The 19,201-nt window shown below is 37.7% G+C and overlaps 1 protein-coding gene across 1 annotated transcript in view; it reads right to left on the bottom strand.

Annotated features, from left to right (window-relative positions):
* Positions 1–14,095: 14,095 nt before the first annotated feature.
* Positions 14,096–19,201, bottom strand: part of LOC108413329 (leucine-rich repeat transmembrane neuronal protein 4) — a 182,897-nt gene continuing 177,791 nt past the window's right edge. Inside the window, exon 3 of the mRNA XM_017685798.2 lies at positions 14,096–19,201. This exon is cut by the window's right edge and continues 898 nt beyond it. The gene's annotated coding sequence lies outside the window, so the exon portion shown is untranslated.

Here is a 19,201-nt window from a genome sequence, read left to right as displayed (position 1 = left end):
TACAAACAGCAAGTAGAGCAACAATAAGACAAATAAAACTGGGCCATTTTAATGATTTAAAATAATTTTTTCTTTTGAGAGAAGATAGTAAAACTTAAGTCATTAAAAAGCAGCATATTTTTAATGACCTAAACATTGCCTTTATAAATTTAGAATTGCAGAAAATAGAAGTTTTAAAAAAATTTTTTATTGTAAAGCATATTAAATTGAACTATGTAAATTGTTTGGGTTCAAAGAAATGTTTTCATTTTGAGAGACACTGACTTACAGATTGGAGGTAAGAAAAGGAGTTGATGTTGAATTTAACATATACAAGTAATTATTTATTTGAAATTAAACTTAAATGTATATAAAATTTATATCATATTCTCTCAAAACAGCCTCAGTTATTCAGGGCATGGATTCCACATGATGTTGGAAACATTTCTTTGAGACTCTGGTTGTTGACATGATTGCTTCATGAAATTACTGCATATTTTTCAGCTGCAAATTCACACTTTTGATCTACCACATCCCAAATATGTTCTACTGGATTCAGATCCGGTGACTGGGAAGGCCTCTGAAGAACATTGAACTCATTGTCATATTCATGAAACCAGCTTGACATGGCTTTTACTTTGTGACGTAGTGCATGATCATGCTGGAAATAGGCGTTAGAAGATTGCACATGATCAGAGAGAACTCTCAGTAGGTTGTGGCATTCAAGCAAGGATTCGTATTAATGGACCAAAGTGTACCAGGAGAAGACATTCCCCACACCATTACACCACAACCAATAGTCTGGATTGTTGACACAATGCAAGTTCGGCCCATAGATTTATGCTGCGGGTATCAAATTTTGCTGTGTGTCTCAGCAGAAATTGAGATTCCTCAGACCAGGCTTTGTTCCTCCAGTGATCAACTGTCAGGTTTTGCAGTGGGCAGCCTCAGCTTTTTGTTCTTGGCTGATAAAAGTGGAACCGGGCATGGTCTTCTGCTGTTGTAGCCACCTCAAGGTTTGAAAAATGATCCATTCTAAGATGCTTTTCTGCTTATCACATTTGTATAAAGTGATAATCTGAGTTACCGTAGCCTTTCTGTCAGCTTCTCCGCCGACCTCTCTCATTAACAAAATGTTTCTGTCTGCAGAAATGCCCCCTACTCGAAGTTTTTTCTTTATTGCACCATTCTGAAAAACTGTTGCGCATGAAAATCCCAGAAGATCAGTTATAGAAATATTCAAGTCAACGATTCCCAACAATCATGCCACAGAAATGACTGTTGTTCCTCATTTTGGTGGTTGATGTGAACATTTTCTGAAGCTGCTGGCCTTTATCTGCATGATTTTATGCACAGCACTACTGGTTGGTTTATAAGATATATAATGCACGATTGGTTTATAAGATAATTGCATGAATGAGTAGGTGTACAGGTGTTCCTAAAAAGTGCTTGGTGATTGTATATCATTTAAAATGTTCCATGACTGGGGCAAAAATGTCACCAAACCTCCCCCTTCCTGCAGAGTTTAGCTTCAGCCTGCACCCCTTTATCTGCACAAATGCATCTAATGTAGCCAGTCAATTAGCTGGAGCAGGTTTAGCAGATTGTGAGTGGAGCTAGACTCTGCATGAAGGTACAGTAGATCTCCAGGACCAGGGTTTGTGTCCACTGCTTTAGACTCATAAACCATCCTAAATAAATCTCAGCTACATGTAGTTGACATGAGCTAGCTAACATTACCTAAAATCACATTGATTCGTGGATACTGACATATAGCACAAAAAAAGCCCAAAAAGCAATTGATGCTGGTTATAACTGTTTGCTAAAATAAATCTTCGTATTTTATTTGTATTTTGTCTGTTTCTGTATCACAATGCTTTGATAAATTACTATTCTACTCTTTGACCACTATACACCCACTGGTCACTTTATTAGGACCTCAGTTGCTGAACTGAAGGCCAAACTACCAATATACTTTCACCAGTCACCTTAGTTGGTACACCTTGCTAGTAAAAGGTTGGACCCCCTTTTGCCTTCAGAACTGCCTTAATTCTTCGTGGCACACTTTCAACAAGGTGTTGGAAACGTTCCTCAGAGATTTTGGTTGGTTATTTGAGTTCCTGTTGGCTTTCAATCATCTGGAACCAGTCTGCCCATTCTCCTCTGACCTCTCAAATGAACAAGGCATTTTCGTTCACACAACTGACCGCTCACTGGATATTTCCTCTTTTTCGGACCGTTCTCTGTAAACCCTAGAGATGGTTGTGTGTGAAAATCCCAGTAGATCAGCAGTTTCTGAAATACTCAGACCAGCCCGTCTGGTGCCAACAACCACGCCACGTTCAAAGACACTTAAATTCCCTTTCTTCCCCGTTCTGATGCTCGGGCTGCACTTCAGCAAGTTGTCTTGACCACCTCTACATGCCTAAATGCATTGAGTTGTGGCCATGTGATTGGCTGATTAGCTATGTGTGTTAACGAGCAGCTGAATTGTACCTAATAAAGTACCTTTTTATGCACCACACATAGAACCAGATCTCACAGCAAGGATTGAGCCTTCACTGCTTTCATTCTCAATCTTTGCAAGTTAATTTTTTATTCAAATAAATAGTAGGAGACACTGAAGCATGTGTTTGCTTGCCCCTTAATGAAAATGTGAGTGCAGGTGCTCCACTTACTCCGTTATCCAAGCGTCTGTACTCCTATCTGCGCTCCACACTTGAGCTGAGGCCCTCTGCTAAACGTAACCCGTTTAAAAGCCGTCTAGAGGCTTTCTTTCAGCCAATCATTTACCTCAGATTACACGTTGTCCTTGAATTATTCAAAGAAGTTGTCTTCCTTGAATTATTCATAGAGGTTGTCCTCATGACTTTGACATGATCATGTTCCCATTGCACACCATTCCATAATGCAAAACGATTCCCATCCAATTAGCCAAACATTCAGATAGCTTTAACTGTCACATATGGAAATAGGTATTGATAGACATTTCATCGCAGTCTGTGAATAAGGAGAATATCTGGAGCATATTGATGGCCTTGGGCCAAAATGTAGTAGTTCTGTACATCCTTAAGCAAATCAGATTCATCACATTACAGAACCCAGTTCTAGGTCAGGCTGATAATTATATGCTGTTTTATAATATTTGTGAAAGTCTTGCTCCTCGCTTTAAACACAGCTGTCATGTTTGGGCAATCTGCAACATCTTGACGGCAGCAGTCAAATTAGGGATGAAAATGTAAGAGTAAAGATGCCCCAGCTGCATGTAACTCCACTCTCAGTTCAACTTTGAAAAACGCTCAAAAACGGAAGCAACGCTTTGGACCATTTGGGAGGGGAAGAATGTGGGGGCTGCGATGCAAAAAAAGCATGCAGACTTCACTGTGAGCCAGATGTTAGCGTGATTCCGTCACTGAAACGCATGCATGACTTTACAAATTGCTGTATTTTATTTATTATTTTTTATGAGGTCACTGCACCCTGAATGTGATCAATACCAAATGGACAACTTAAAGTTTTATTATTTTACCAAATCACAGTTTTTGTCCTCCATGGTTTCAAATATGTCTTGCTCTTGCCTGAAAAAAGATTTTCTCACCTCACTTATATTTTGGCGCAAAGCAACAGCGAGATTTACACTCACTGGCCACTTTATTAGGTACAATGGCTCAATTGCTTGTTAACTATGTAAACGACCATATTTTTCTTTAGATTAATGTTTTTATGTTAAATGCATATATATAACATTAATGTGGAAGAATAAGTTTGTTTTTATGTTAATAGAAGTGTAATAGTTCTGTAATCATATTTGAGATGGAAACATTTGTTATCCACTTGCAATAAGAAACGCAAATCCTATACTATGTTAATGATTAACTTTTAATTTATATATTTATGCTTAAAAAATACTTATTAGCAAATGTCTGCCTTTAATACAAGGCATCAAATGTTGTGGCACTGCATTTATGGAAAGACCCTTTTGCCCTATACTTTTAATGAACTTAATGTGATAAAAATTTCACTGTCATTTTTGATGAAGGAGATTAGGCTAGTAACATTAACTGAGGTAACAAACCATTAAGTTTAGGCTGTTTATCTAAAACACTGACTACTTTTGTGTAATTTATAGCCACATCATCTATTGTGGCTTTCCGTGGTTTTGACATGGCTTTAATTTAACCCATTTTTAGATGCTGCTTAATGCAGTGTGGTCAGTGTGTGGTGAAACATTCTAACATGTAAACAGAGCACAATAGAGCACAATGCAATTATATGAACATACAGATATCCAAGGTGATCTTTAATAGGCTAATAATAATAATCCAGCACAGGAAAGTAATCATTAGCTTGGCACTGATATAACACTGAAAACTGCTCTCAAAGTGGGCGTGGTTAGACAGCAAAATGACAAAATTCCCTCATAGGATCAATAAAGTACACAATAGAAAATATCAGCTGCTTAATTGAGAATCTTTAATGATATGTGGTTTTGCAGTTTTGATGTGGAATTATATATATATAATATATTCACAATCTCCTGTGTATTGGAATGGTGCTGTTATCCACAGCACTGTTCATTTCATATTATGGGGCCATTAAGATACTCTTATAATGCCCATATTAAACCAGTATTAAATAATACTTAATTGTCACCTCACTTATTGCTTAATAAAGTAGTATAGCTTAATCAGGGTATTACTGTTAGATTACAATGGACCCCTATATGGACCCTTTACCATTAATGAAACGCCTACCATTATTGACTATACAGTATGTGTACAAAAATGTGTAGATAAATTATCAGTTGTTGTGATCTTAAATCTTACAAATGTCTGTCATAGGATTAAGTAAATATGCAATGTTAATTGTCAAAAAAAAGAAGGAGAGCTGATGTAATTAAAATAACTTGCAAATTTTAAGGCTTATTTTGATGCAAGTCAGTCAAGCTGACATAAAACAAATCATTTATTCAAATTTCTTATAACATGCATACTCAAAGAGTGAATGGCTGAATAAAACAATTACTTTAAAGGCTGTAAAACTTCCCTCTCTGCTGAGTTTACCCTTTAAATCTGTGGAATGTAACTTTCCTGTTCAGTGCAGTCAAGAGGCCAATTTACAAGGCAACTAACTTCAATACAGTACAGTACTTCAAGACACAAGGCATTAATGAAAGCCCTCATTTTGTTCAGAGAGGATGGAGTGAGAGAGGCAAACGAGAGGGCCATCAGGGGCAAAATCAAAGCACTGTTAAAAGCCTCTGCTCCTTCGCCCCATGATCATCCATACTGATAGATAGGAGCATTAGATAGCAAGCTAGAAAGAGATGAAAGATGCCAGGGTGAATAATTATCCCGCAAGCTTGCTTAGGATCTTTATAAGGTAGGCTACATGTGGGCATAAATCACATTATGGAATTGATCTTGTTCCACATCATATGAATTATTTACGGGCGTGCGCTACAATGACGTCAATCGAATCCTCAGGAAAATATTAAAGAACAAAAGGATCAGAGCATTTGATGTTTCAGTGGAGTGTGTGTGTCCAGTACAGCTCTGAATACAACTCTGCTAAGCTAACATGTGTTGTTCAAGGTGACTAAGGAGAAAGAAAATAAAAATAAACACTAGTTACACAACTGCGCTCAGTTTTCTTTTGTTGAAGCTTATGCTGTGGAATATGGGCACATGCATAATAGATGCAAAAATGGGCACTGAAGCAGGGCAGAGTAAAATAAAAACTCAAGACAGAAAGTGCTGGACTGCAAGGCTTTCGATGAAGTCCCTCCTGGACATTCGCATGTCTGCTCTTTCAGTTTTGATATTTCTAGATTTCCACAGTTATGACTGCAAGACTGTCTAAAGCCAGAGACAGACTTCAATTGCACTGTGCAGAGTGGCCTCACATAACCTCTCCCCCACAAACTTGCCACATTACAGAGGCACCAGTCAAGTGCCATGTATCTGTGTCCAACTATGCAGGCAAAGTAATAAAGCACAGTTTTACATTTGACACACAGGGATTAAGTCTAGTCCTGGACTACCTAGCATTTTAAATGGAGATTGAAAACAAAATATCACTCATGACATGATTTAATCCCTTAACATCTACAGGATATTACAGGTAGATTACACTGTATCTGTATATTATTATACACAGATTCACTTATACTGAAGTTTTACCATTATAAATTTTTTGTCTTTGAAATGCCTAGCAATCGTGATTGTACATGTAGAAAAATGTGTAAATTGTCCATCATTGTGATTGCCTGTATTTCCAAAAATTTTGCCAATTAAATTTTATTTTTTTTATATATTTCTGGGGGAAAAAAAAAGTGAGACAGCAACCAGAAGATGATGGGTTCAAATCTTGGGACTAACATGGTATACCTGGCAGTGACTTTAGGGATAGATAGGCTGCAGTATTTACAAATGTCTGTCATATGATCAAACAAGTACTAAGTATTAATTGATAATTAACATTGGGCAAATTTTGGGCTACATAGCATTTTGAATGGTGATTGAATACAAAATATAGACAATGGCTCCACTTCATCATGACTCCCTGAACATCTACAAAGTTGGGGATATTACACATTTATCACACACATACAATATATACATACATATATATACATATACATATATACATATATATATATACATACATTATATATATATATATATATATATATATATATATATATGTGTGTGTGTGTGTGTGTGTGTGTGTGTGTGTGTGTGTGTGTGTGTGTGTGTGTGTGTGTGTGTGTGTGTGTCTATATATATATATATATATATATATATATATATATATATATATATATATATATATACACACACAAGATGTGTCAATTTGCACACACACAAAAAATTATTTTCCTGCAAAAATTAGTACACCCCAGTGAAAGTCTTAGAAGCACAGCTAAAGTTTAGACTACAAAATTCAATCACAGGTGAGTTTAATTATTCATTAAATAGGTGTCCAGCAGACAGTTGACTATAAAAAAAATTCATGCTGTCATCAACGGCACCACATGGAAGAAAAATGTGACAAGACCTGTGAAAGAAAGTAATTTCTTTACACAAGAAAGGTGAAGGCTACAAGAAGCTCAGCAAAGCTTTACTTATCAGTCAGAATACTGTGGATTTAACAAAGATGGAACTGCAACCATCTCCCAAATATGTCCAGGCCATCCACGAAAGGCATCACCTGAACAGGAGCGTCTTCTGGTGAGAAGCCTTGATGAAAATTTCCATGTAAGTTTGCTGCAGTTAGCTAAAGAAGCAGAAAGGCAATCTGGGGTGACTGCTTCCTGTGACACATTACGGCGTACAATGCACAGGAATGGCATGCATGAGAGTCGTCCACGAAGTAAGCCTCTCCGAAAGCCCATGCACAAAAAAGCCAGCCTAGATTTTGCCAGGGTCCATGCTGAAAAAAGATGAAGACTACTGGGACTGTATGTTCTGGAATGATGAGACCAAGATAAATGTTTTTGGAACTGATGGTTCCCAAACTGTATGGCATTGCAAAGGCGAGGAGTACAAATAAAAATGCATGGTGCCTACAATGAAATATGGTGGGGGCAGTGTCCTTACGTGGGGCTGCATTTCATTGATGGTATCATGAATTCACAGATGTACTGCTCTATATTGAAAGATGCTGCCATCACTCCGTGCCCTTGGCTGTCATGCACTTTTCCAGCATGACAATGATCCAAAACACATCTAAGGCCACTGCTGCATTTCTGAAGAACGGGGAGAGAGTGATTCAACGGTCAAGTCTGTCTCTTGATCTGAACCCAATCGAACACCTATGTGGAATTCTGAAAAGACAAGTTGAGCATCACTCTCCATCCAGCATCCAGGCTCTAAAATGATTGATATTTCAACATGTCACCAGCTTGGTCACTCCGTGCCTAGAAGACTTGGTGCTGTCCTTAAAAATCATGGCAGTCATACAAAATACTAGATGTAGTAATTTTTGCTGTGGGGTGTATTTATATAAATACATATAAATAGATATAATACATAAGCCTCAACAACTAAATGTAACATTATATTTTTCATTTTTAATTGTGTCCATGCTTTGTTTTTATTATGACTTTCATTTTTTTCAGGAGATTTGATTTTAGTTCTTCAAAGAAACCTGCAGGGATATTTTTCCACACCTCTAAAGTTCAGTTTTAAAGTTTGAATTTTCTGCTTCTCATGTAATCCCGAACATCATTCAGTAATGTTAGGGTCTGGCATGGTCAGTCCATTGTTCTAAAAATGCCAGCAGCTTTTTTGTTTGACTTGCAAATGTTCTTCTTTTGTGTTCAGACCCATGGTGTAGAGCTGTTTTATACAGCAGAAGAATAGGGGGAAACTTTTTTTAGATCTTAGATCTGATCTTTCATCTCTCAAAGATGAAAGCACACCTGATCTTTCTACTTGTCAAAATAATACTTACTTACTAATACGATGCTGTTTTTAAAATATCTGAAATGAAACTGATTTATCATGAGTTTAATTTTTAAATAATAAAACATAAATAAATAAAATTCATTTAAAAAAAAATGTTTTCACATTACCACCAAAACACAAAGAGTTTTAGTCCATAGCTGGAGCCTCATTTTAGCCACTCCCCTGCATTTTAGAGCAGGAAATGAAACTGCATCCCTGTCCCTCATGGCCACATGGTAAGCAGTTACATCCCATTATATTGAAGTAAACGAGTCCCAGAGTTTGAAGATCACTGTAACATTAGGAACCGTCGCTACTGAAACATATTTTACTGTAATTAAGTAAACCTTTATGTTTATGTTTTATTAAGAAATATTATTATGTTATGTGTGTGAGATCAAAGCTGTGTTCGTTAGTTATGTGCTGGCTTTTGAGCTATGCACAAAATCTTCAAAATTTGTCACTACTGAAATATTTGGTAAAGTTTTGGTTACTGTTGTATTGGTAGTGACAAAATGTAATATATTAATAAAACAAACAAAATTAAGGATCACTCAAAGCAAAACTATTTTAGTTTGAAGTGCAAGTTAGCTAAAAGTCTAAAATAGGTTTTCGGTTCTAACTTGATGTTGAACTTTTAATAGAACGATCTGTTTACTATTACTGAAAATCATTGTTTTTAATTGTGATCTGTGTTGTAATTTACACAGTAAAGAGCTATCACTATAAAATCTTTAGGATAAACAGCCGGACGATAATTGTTTGCTATCTTATCTAAGGTTACTAGACTAGTCACATCATAATTAATGTCACCTGGTACTTTTTAGCTAGAAACATTGAGTTAGTTAGCTCACACTAAATGAGAAAAATCCATTCAATAGTATTAACTCCTTTAAATATAACCGAGTACTAAATTTGTCATTAGGTGCTTGTTTTTGCTATGTAATACTATGATGACTCAAAACCACTATAAAGGCTATATTAAAAAATCGCAATAAATCTGTGAGAGAGCTGTTGTTTTTATTTTTACTTAATATTTTGCTGTGACCCCAACTGGCTATTGTTTATTTAAAAATTTCAATAGCAAAAAGTAGGTACTGAATACTTTTCAAAAATATTTTTAAATAAACACAAATCATTTTGTTCAATGTTCAATTGCTTGTTAACACACATAGCTAATCAGCCAATCACATGGCCGCAACTCAATGCATTTAGGCATGTAGAGGTGGTCAAGACAACTTGCTGAAGTGCAGACCGAGCATCAGAACGGGGAAGAAAGGGGATTTAAGGGACTTTGAACGTGGCGTGGTTGTTGGTGCCAGACGGGCTGGTCTGAGTATTTCAGAAACTGCTGATCTGCTGGGATTTTCACGCACAACCATCTCTAGGGTTTACAGAGAACGGTCCAAAAAAGAGGAAATATCCAGTGAGCGGTCAGTTGTGTGGACAAAAATGCTTTGTTGATGTGAGAGGTCAGAGGAGAATGGGCAGACTGGTTCCAGATGATAGAAAGAGAACAGGAACTCAAACAACCAACCAAAAAACACCTTGTTGAAAGTGTGCCACGAAGAATTAAGGCAGTTCTGAAGGCAAAAGGGGGTCCAACCTTTTACTAGCAACTAGCAACTAGTGTACCTAATAAAGTGGCTGGTGAGTGTACATTAGCTGGAGATGACTGTTAAACCTCTTTAAATGTCCCCAATGTACAGTAGGTTTTTTCAAACTGCCTATTTGTTGAGCTAAAATCACCTGGCCCCTTTTTTGTGGTGCTGTCCCATGGATTGCTGTTAGGGTGCTGCATACTGATGACTACAGTGCAGCTCATGGTGAAACAGGCTAATATTAATAGAAAATTATAAATATTTTACAGGCTGAATAGGTTTGTGCCACAGGCCTGACTTGCATTTAAATAGTAAGTCATAACATTTAAATGTATATGTCAAACACAGGGCCTGCAGACCAAGCCTTATGTTTGATGCATAGGCCTTAATGGTTGAGGTTTGCTTAATGTTTAAATGCAATTACAAAAATACATAATTGATTACTTCATTTGTTACATAATGAATTACATTAACTCATAATGTTGTGGTCTACATTTCCAATGTTTTACTGTCTGTAACAACAAAAAAACAACACATGCAAAATAAGACTGTATTCACGGCAGGAAAAAAATCTTAATTATCCTAAAATATCTACTCTTATACTTGCAAAACACAAAGTGGTATTGATTCAGAGTTTTAAATTTGCACTTTCAACAGTTTTTGGGGCTTTTTTTAAATAAGCTACCAGTGAGAACTAATTAAACAAAATCTTAGAAGTTTCAAGGCGTGTAAATGGTCAATGTGGAAAGTTTACTTGGTTCTTTGGTCTTCTGTCTCAACTTCTGTCACTTTTACTTCACACCTTTCTCTCCATTATTTTGTTCTGTTTTTCTCTCATGCTGACACCTGCACTCTTCCAGATTACCACTGGATTATATCTCTGCTGCTGATGGAGAAGAAGCTGGAATGAGAATGCATGAAGCAGCAGGGAGAAGAGTGACCAGCCCTTTTCTCTACCAGCTGACCTGTACTGAATACTTTAGCTTTGTTCAAAGCTGGCAGACACATGAAATGATGAAGCAGCTTCTGCTGTGTTGGTTACTTTCTGCCCTCGCTCGTCAAAACTGAACCCACTGTATTAGACAGAGGCAAATTGAAATCTTCCCAGCAGCAGCAGAGACAGAGACAGAGAGAGATAGTGATGCGTGAGAGAGAGAGAGAGAGAGAAATATAGAGAACAGAGAAAGACAAAGAGACAGCAATACAGAGTGAGGGAGAGAGAGAGAGAATAAGAGAGAGAGAGCAATAATTAGCAAGAAATACAGAAGACAGGGAGAGAAATATAGAGAACAGACAGAGACAAAGAGACAGCAATAGAGTGAGAGAGAGAGAGAGAGAGAGAGAGAGAGAGAGAGAGAGAGAGAGAGAGAGAGAGAGAGAGCAAGCAATACAGAAGAAGAGAGAAGGAAATATAGAGAACTGAAGAAGAAAGAGAGAACAATAAAGACCAAGAATTACATAGGGAAAGAGAATTAGAGAGAACAATAAAGAGATAAATACAGAAAGAGAGAGAGAGAAATAGAGAGAACAAAGATACAGGCAGCAATAGAGAATGAGAAATACAGAGAAACAGCAACAAAGCATGAAAAGTCAAAGAGAAAGAGAGAGAGAGAGAAAGAGAGACAGAGAGACAATAGTCAGCAAGAAAAACAGAGAGAGAAAGAGAGACAGAGAGAAAGATGCAGAGACAGTGAGACAGATTCAGAAAGAGAGAGAGGGAGACAAATGCAGAGAGACAGAAAGATAAAGAGAGAGAGACATGCAGAAACAGAGAGAGAGACAGAGAGAAAGATGCAGAGACAGTGAGACAGATTCAGAAAGATCGAAAGAGGGAAAGACAAATGCAGAGAGAGAGAGAGAGAGAGAAAGATGTGAAGACAGTGAGACAGATTCAGAAAGAAAGAGAGAGGGAAAGACAAATCCAGAGAGACAGAAAGAAAAAAAGAGAGAGAGACAGAGAGAGAGACAGAGAGAGAGAGACAGAGAAAGAAATAGGGCTGATATGTTGTTACGGAACGCCGATGATGAGGTGGGAGACTTCCCGGCCAAAAGGTTTTCACTGTTTTACATTTTTCTTTTCCCGTTTGCGCTGACAGTTGTCTTCCATCACTGGTGGGGTTTTCCTCTGTAGAGAATGACCGTCTGTAGGGAAGAATTTGAGCGCTTCATGTTTGAGTGTAGAAGTAAACTGTCACATTGTACTGGTGTGCGCAGGCTCGGACCGAAAGTGATCAAACCGACAGTCTGGATGATGTGGATAGCTGGGCGAACTGTGGCAGCACTGCAATTCAAAAAACATACAAACAGAAAACTGTTGTACTGAATGTGTTTAAGCTAGAACTGCTGTTTTTAGGCATTCGGCATGATTTGTGGTCCTTTATGTCAGGATGTACGCTTAAGTGATCTATCTTTTAGGTGCTCCTTTCTTGTACCTTTACTCACTGTCCATTTTATCAGTAACACCATATAGGTGCACAATCACTAACAGTAGTTTATCTGCTCCTACGCAATTTCTCAGTCCCCCTCTATGAAGCAGTGGAAAATTTCTGAGCTCAGCAGTGATGCCAATACAGTGCCATGTTAGTGGGTGTGTGTGCTGGACACAGTGGACCCAGCGTTGCCAGATTGGGTGGTATATCAACAAAATTGGAGGTTCAAAATTTGGAGTGGTATGCCATTTCCACACCCATCTGCACTCTTACCAGTCACTGTTAGCAGGCTTATGCCATGGATAATAGTTTTGTTTTCTGAATTCATATAGCTCTGCAATCGCTGGGAATTAGAGAGTGATATGTTTGATATGACCTAAGCAAGTTTTAGAAATATGTATAGGAAGTAGTGCTTCTTTCATTGCTTGAAATAAATCATATTTTTTAGTGACTCCAATTAGAATCTAAAAAAATGAACGAAAAGCTGTTGTTTCTTCACAAAAGATCAACAGGGCAGCAATATCTACAAAAGCAAGATTATTACAGATTATTATTAAGGGGCGTGGCAGTTTAATGCTGATTTATTTAGTATTATGGCCTAAGTGCTGAGCGTTAACTCTTTTCAATACTTGTTTGGACAGTTTTTTGGTGGTTTTTCAACATTCCTTTGGCTAGAAAATGTGTGTCATGGACAGCAGGCGTGTTGGATTTTTACCTCAGTGTCACTGCTAGACTGAGAATATACCCACTGGGGCAGCCATGGGCTGAAGGTTAGGGAACTGGCCCTGTGACCCCAGTGCCGACAGTCCATGACTGAGGTGTCCTTGAGCAAGACACCTAACCCCCAGTTGCTCCCCGTGTGCCGTGGATAGGGCTGCCCACCGCTCCGGGCAAGTGTGCTCACTGCCCCCTAGTGTGTGTGTATTCACTAGTGTGTATGTGGTGTTTCACTTCACGGATGGGTTAAATGCGGAGGTGGAATTTCTGTTTGTGGGATTAAAAAAGTATCACTTAACTTATATCCAACCAACAGCATCCTGTAACTAGAAACTGCCCAAGAGCTACAAGATGATTAAGACAACGCAGAACCATTTGAAAAATGGCAGAATCAGTTGCAAGGGGTGAGATGTGGTGTTAGCAGAGTGTGCAATGAAAAGTAAAATTGAATTTTTGAAGGTAAGATTTAAATGTGTTGCATTGCTTGTAACAGTACCAGTGCCATAAGGTCTCTCCTACCTCGACTGCAGCTACGAGTAACTAAGAGACTAGTAACTAACTTTAAATATAAAAGATGGATCAACAGGTAGGTACACCTCTTAGAGTGGTCAGTTGGTATATACAGTGTGTAACAACTCTAGCAACACTGCTACATCTGATTCACTCATACCAGCGCAGCACACAACGTCTGTTCCTTCAGCGCTGAAAATGATCCGCCACCAAAATAACATCTGGACAGTAGTGGTTCTGCTAACGGTCTCTGTCCATTTACTGGTGGAGTAGAAAGGTGCTGTGAGTGAGTTCGGTTGAAAGACAGGTGTGTCTAATAAACTGGCTCACTGTGTAACGGTGTTCTGAGCAAAATAAACATTGTGCCCATTGTGTGTATGTATGTGCAGCATCAACACACAAACACTGCTTGACAGTCAAATTTTACATTTTATAACTGTTGTATAGACAAAATGAAATACTTTGATTGCTAGTATACAGGAAACACAGTCAGATGATTCAGATGATCTCCACAGTCTTGCTTTTGCAACAGAAACAGATCAGTGCCTACAACATATTCCATAGATGAGCATGAGAATAAACAAAGTCATACAGTAGCTTTCCTTTTTTTTTGTCATCACATAAATACTTTGTATAAAACATTTGGTGGGAAAACCATGTTAAATCATTAATGGAGAACTGATGTCCAGCGCGCACATTCGTAGCCAACAGATGCGTCCAACATATGTTGCAATCATTTGAAATGGAATAAAGAAAAGGTAAAAAATAAAAACCCTAAACATCTCCACTTTTTTAAAACAGCAAGCCTAATATTCCAAAATATGCAGTCCATCTCTGTATCTCTTTCAGACACACATGCATGCAATCACGCACGCATATATATACACACACACACACACACACACACACACACACACTCTGGTGGTTTACAAGCTCACCTCGGGTAAAGATAAGGCTCCTCTTCTAGGTCACAAGATTGTGTTTCTGAAGAAGCAAAGACATCCTTTTTTTAATTACACATTATTTACAAGACAAACAAGTCCAAGGTCTGAAGGGTGTAACATTGCCCCCACATTTACACCGTCTCTGCGTGTGGAATGTAAAGTTGTCAAAAAATGAACAATAGGATCCATTCTTGTGTCAAGTGGAGAAGACGTAGGTAGAAGTGTGAGAGAAAAGCAACAGTTGATGGACCCATCATCGTGGTGATCCTGGTAGAATAGCACAGATGATAAGCTTGAGTACACCAAATCCATTCATATGTAAACCACTCTTTTAACATGGAGGTAACTAACTACTGGACAAAGAACATCAAGAAGCAAAAAAAAAAAAAGAAGAACCCACATATGTGGACGATTCATTTTGGTTATTAAACCATTTTTCAGTCCACTCCCTTTCTGCTGTGTCCATATCATTTTGATAGTTCACCCCAGACAATTACTTTGATGTGTGTCCCTGTAAACACAGAAAACCCCATTTGAAGCATGTTTATAATTTGGGAAAGTCAGCTTGTGGTGCAGTATCTGCCCATTGGCTTCTGTAGAACTTGGGAATCAACGTCATGTTGTGCAGGATTTTTCCTAACTGGTGTGTGCCCTAAATGGATATTCCACTCAGCCATGGCATATTTAATGTAGTTATTGGGTCATTTCACTCAGTCACTGGTGTACTTCACTCAGCTATGGCATATTTAATGTAGTTATTGGGTCATTTCAGGTCAGTCACTGGTATATTTCACTCAGCCATGGCATATTTAATGTAGTTATTGGGTTATTTCACTCAGTCACTGGTATATTTCACTCAGCCATGGCATATTTAATTTAGTTATTGGGTCATTTCAGGTCAGTCACTGGTATACTTCACTCAGCCATGGCATTTTTAATTTAGTTATTGGGTCATTTCAGGTCAGTCACTGGTATATTTCACTCAGCCATGGCATTTTTAATTTAGTTATTGGGTCATTTCAGGTCAGTCACTGGTATATTTCACTCAGCCATGGCATATTTAATGTAGTTATTGGGTCATTTCACTCAGTCACTGGTATATTTCACTCAGCCATGGCATTTTTAATTTAGTTATTGGGTCATTTCAGGTCAGTCACTGGTATATTTCACTCAGCCATGGCATATTTAATGTAGTTATTGGGTTATTTCATTCAGTCACTGGTATATTTCACTCAGCCATGGCATATTTAATGTAGTTATTGGGTTATTTCACTCAGTCACTGGTATACTTCACTCAGCTATGGCATTTTTAATTTAGTTATTGGGTCATTTCAGGTCAGTCACTGGTATATTTCACTCAGCCATGGCATTTTTAATTTAGTTATTGGGTCATTTCAGGTCAGTCACTGGTATATTTCACTCAGCCATGGCATTTTTAATTTAGTTATTGGGTCATTTCAGGTCAGTCACTGGTATATTTCACTCAGCCATGGCATATTTAATGTAGTTATTGGGTCATTTCACTCAGTCACTGGTATACTTCACTCAGCTATGGCATATTTAATGTAGTTATTGGGTCATTTCATTCAGTCACTGGTATATTTCACTCAGCTATGGCATATTTAATGTAGTTATTGGGTCATTTCAGGTCAGTCACTGGTATATTTCACTCAGCCATGGCATATTTAATGTAATTATTGGGTCATTTCAGGTCAGTCACTGGTATATTTCACTCAGCCATGGCATTTTTAATGTAGTTATTGGGTTATTTCACTCAGTCACTGGTATATTTCACTCAGCCATGGCATATTTAATTTAGTTATTGGGTCATTTCAGGTCAGTCACTGGTATATTTCACTCAGCCATGGCATATTTAATGTAGTTATTGGGTTATTTCACTCAGTCACTGGTATATTTCACTCAGCCATGGCATATTTAATGTAGTTATTGGGTCATTTCACTCAGTCACTGGTATACTTCACTCAGCTATGGCATATTTAATGTAGTTATTGGGTTATTTCATTCAGTCACTGGTATATTTCACTCAGCCATGGCATATTTAATGTAGTTATTGGGTCATTTCACTCAGTCACTGGTATATTTCACTCAGCCATGGCATTTTTAATGTAGTTATTGGGTCATTTCACTCAGTCACTGGTATACTTCACTCAGCTATGGCATATTTAATGTAGTTATTGGGTCATTTCATTCAGTCACTGGTATATTTCACTCAGCCATGGCATATTTAATGTAGTTATTGGGTCATTTCACTCAGTCACTGGTATATTTCACTCAGCCATGGCATATTTAATGTAGTTATTGGGTTATTTCACTCAGTCACTGGTATATTTCACTCAGCCATGGCATATTTAATTTAGTTATTGGGTCATTTCAGGTCAGTCACTGGTATATTTCACTCAGCCATGGCATATTTAATGTAGTTATTGGGTTATTTCACTCAGTCACTGGTATACTTCACTCAGCCATGGCATATTTAATGTAGTTATTGGGTCATTTCACTCAGTCACTGGTATACTTCACTCAGCCATGGCATATTTAATGTAGTTATTGGGTCATTTCAGGTCAGTCACTGGTATATTTCACTCAGCCATGGCATATTTAATGTAGTTATTGGGTCATTTCACTCAGTCACTGGTATACTTCACTCAGCCATGGCATATTTAATGTAGTTATTGGGTCATTTCACTCAGTCACTGGTGTACTTCACTCAATTAATTTCATGTTTAACTCAGTTACTGTCTAACTACAACAATCTATAAACAGACACATGCTAACAGTTCACCTTGTACCTTTTGTTTTGAAACGTGGATGTTAATACAATAGTTATATAGCTGATGCTAAATTCCCTAAATAATTTGGAAAGTTTTATGCCATTAAATTACTGCAAGTGCAGTATGAATCGAGCTTGATGTTTATGGATAATCTCACTGCTTTGTAATGCTATCTGTGAAGGACTGCATCTCAATAGTCGAGTGAAACTCCCTTTCCTGTCTGTTTTGCTTGATCCTTTCGTTTCCCTTGATTACTCTGATCTGATCTGGATCCAGCTCTGCCAACATACCTAGCTAGTTCATGGCTCTAGAGATCCGGCAAAATCAGGACCAGCCTAGGTGGCTTAATAACCCTGCCGAAATGGCAGATCAGTAAACTGCATCCCACACCCTAATATGTTCTGAGTAAATAGGTTTTCTTGCTTTTACTAAGTACAAGGAAATTTTTTACTGTGGTTATCAACCATATGCTACAGATGCAGCAGATAGAGGTTAGGTAGAAAAATGCTGGAGTATTCTTTTAATTTGGTTGTTAGAAAATGCAGTGTGAATTAAATGATTGGCGACAACTAATCATCTACCAACAAAAGACAAGACACATGGCTGGATTTTAATATCCACTAAACGTACTACTTTTTCCCAAAACGGAGAAAAAATAACAAAAACTCAACAAACGAACAAACAACAAAACTCATTAATCAAAAAAAAAGTATGGACACTAACACTACGTCGGAGCAATTCACATGGTGTGACCCATTTGCCAAGTAACTTTTCCTCATCTCACCTTGAATAATTGAATTTGGGTAGCTCATTCTGCGTAATGCACTCATGACAGGCTTGATGGGCCATGAGCCTCCCTGGCTGGCAGCCTCATTAGAGGGAGCTGAAAGGAACTCTTTTGAGCTCGGCTAAACTTTAATTTGTTCGGCGATTCCGTCTCTTATTGCTCTGTTTCCCCCTCAATTCGACTTAATGAACACTTCTCATTTAATTACTTACTCTGGGAAAATGCCAACATTCATTTTTCAAAATGTGTACACTCGATACAGTTGAGTCAATGTGAGCAATAATGGTTATTAATCACGTTGAGTCCTTTCAGCTTTTGCATCATATACAACCATATCACAAACAATCAGACCAAGGAGTTAACCCTTAGAAGTCACTGTATCACTGATAACAAAAACATGATGTTGTTCAAAATTGATCATTTCTTGCTTGTAGCATCACTGAGAAGCAGAGAAATTCCATTGAAAACAAACAAACAAATTACGGTGTAGCAGCCTGGCTTCACATTTTTCAGTGTTATATTATTAGCTAATTACTTTATGAGAGGACTACAAGGCAGCTAAAAATTATTTAAAGTCTAAACAGATGCTGAGGCAAGCTGTGACACAGGTTAAAAAGTCAAAACAATTGTTGAGAAAAAAAAAAAAAGGTGATTTACGCAGTTTTTACAAATTTGGATGTTGGTCGAATCTCTCATGGTAAGGATATAGGCCACAAAAACGACACTTGTATTGCTTTGCACACAGAAGCAATGACCAACATAACGATTAGATGCTGGAAATATCAAGGCATTTATGCCTTGAGTGTTAATGAGCTGGTTCATAATTGTGCCACATTCATAGTTGGATAACTGTTTGTAGTTCATCTGTTTATGTAACGCTATATGGTGTGCTCGGTTACTTTCATGCTTAAAGCAAGCTGTGCTCTTCCAATCCACATAACAGTCCTACCCACATTTATCTCCAAAATTCTAAGGCATCGCTGCGTACGCAG

This window comes from Pygocentrus nattereri, chromosome 28 (assembly GCF_015220715.1).
Source record: "Pygocentrus nattereri isolate fPygNat1 chromosome 28, fPygNat1.pri, whole genome shotgun sequence".
Taxonomy (NCBI): Eukaryota; Metazoa; Chordata; class Actinopteri; order Characiformes; family Serrasalmidae; genus Pygocentrus; species Pygocentrus nattereri.
Note: the sequence above shows the minus strand (reverse complement) of the source record. Positions and strands in the feature narration are given on the sequence as shown.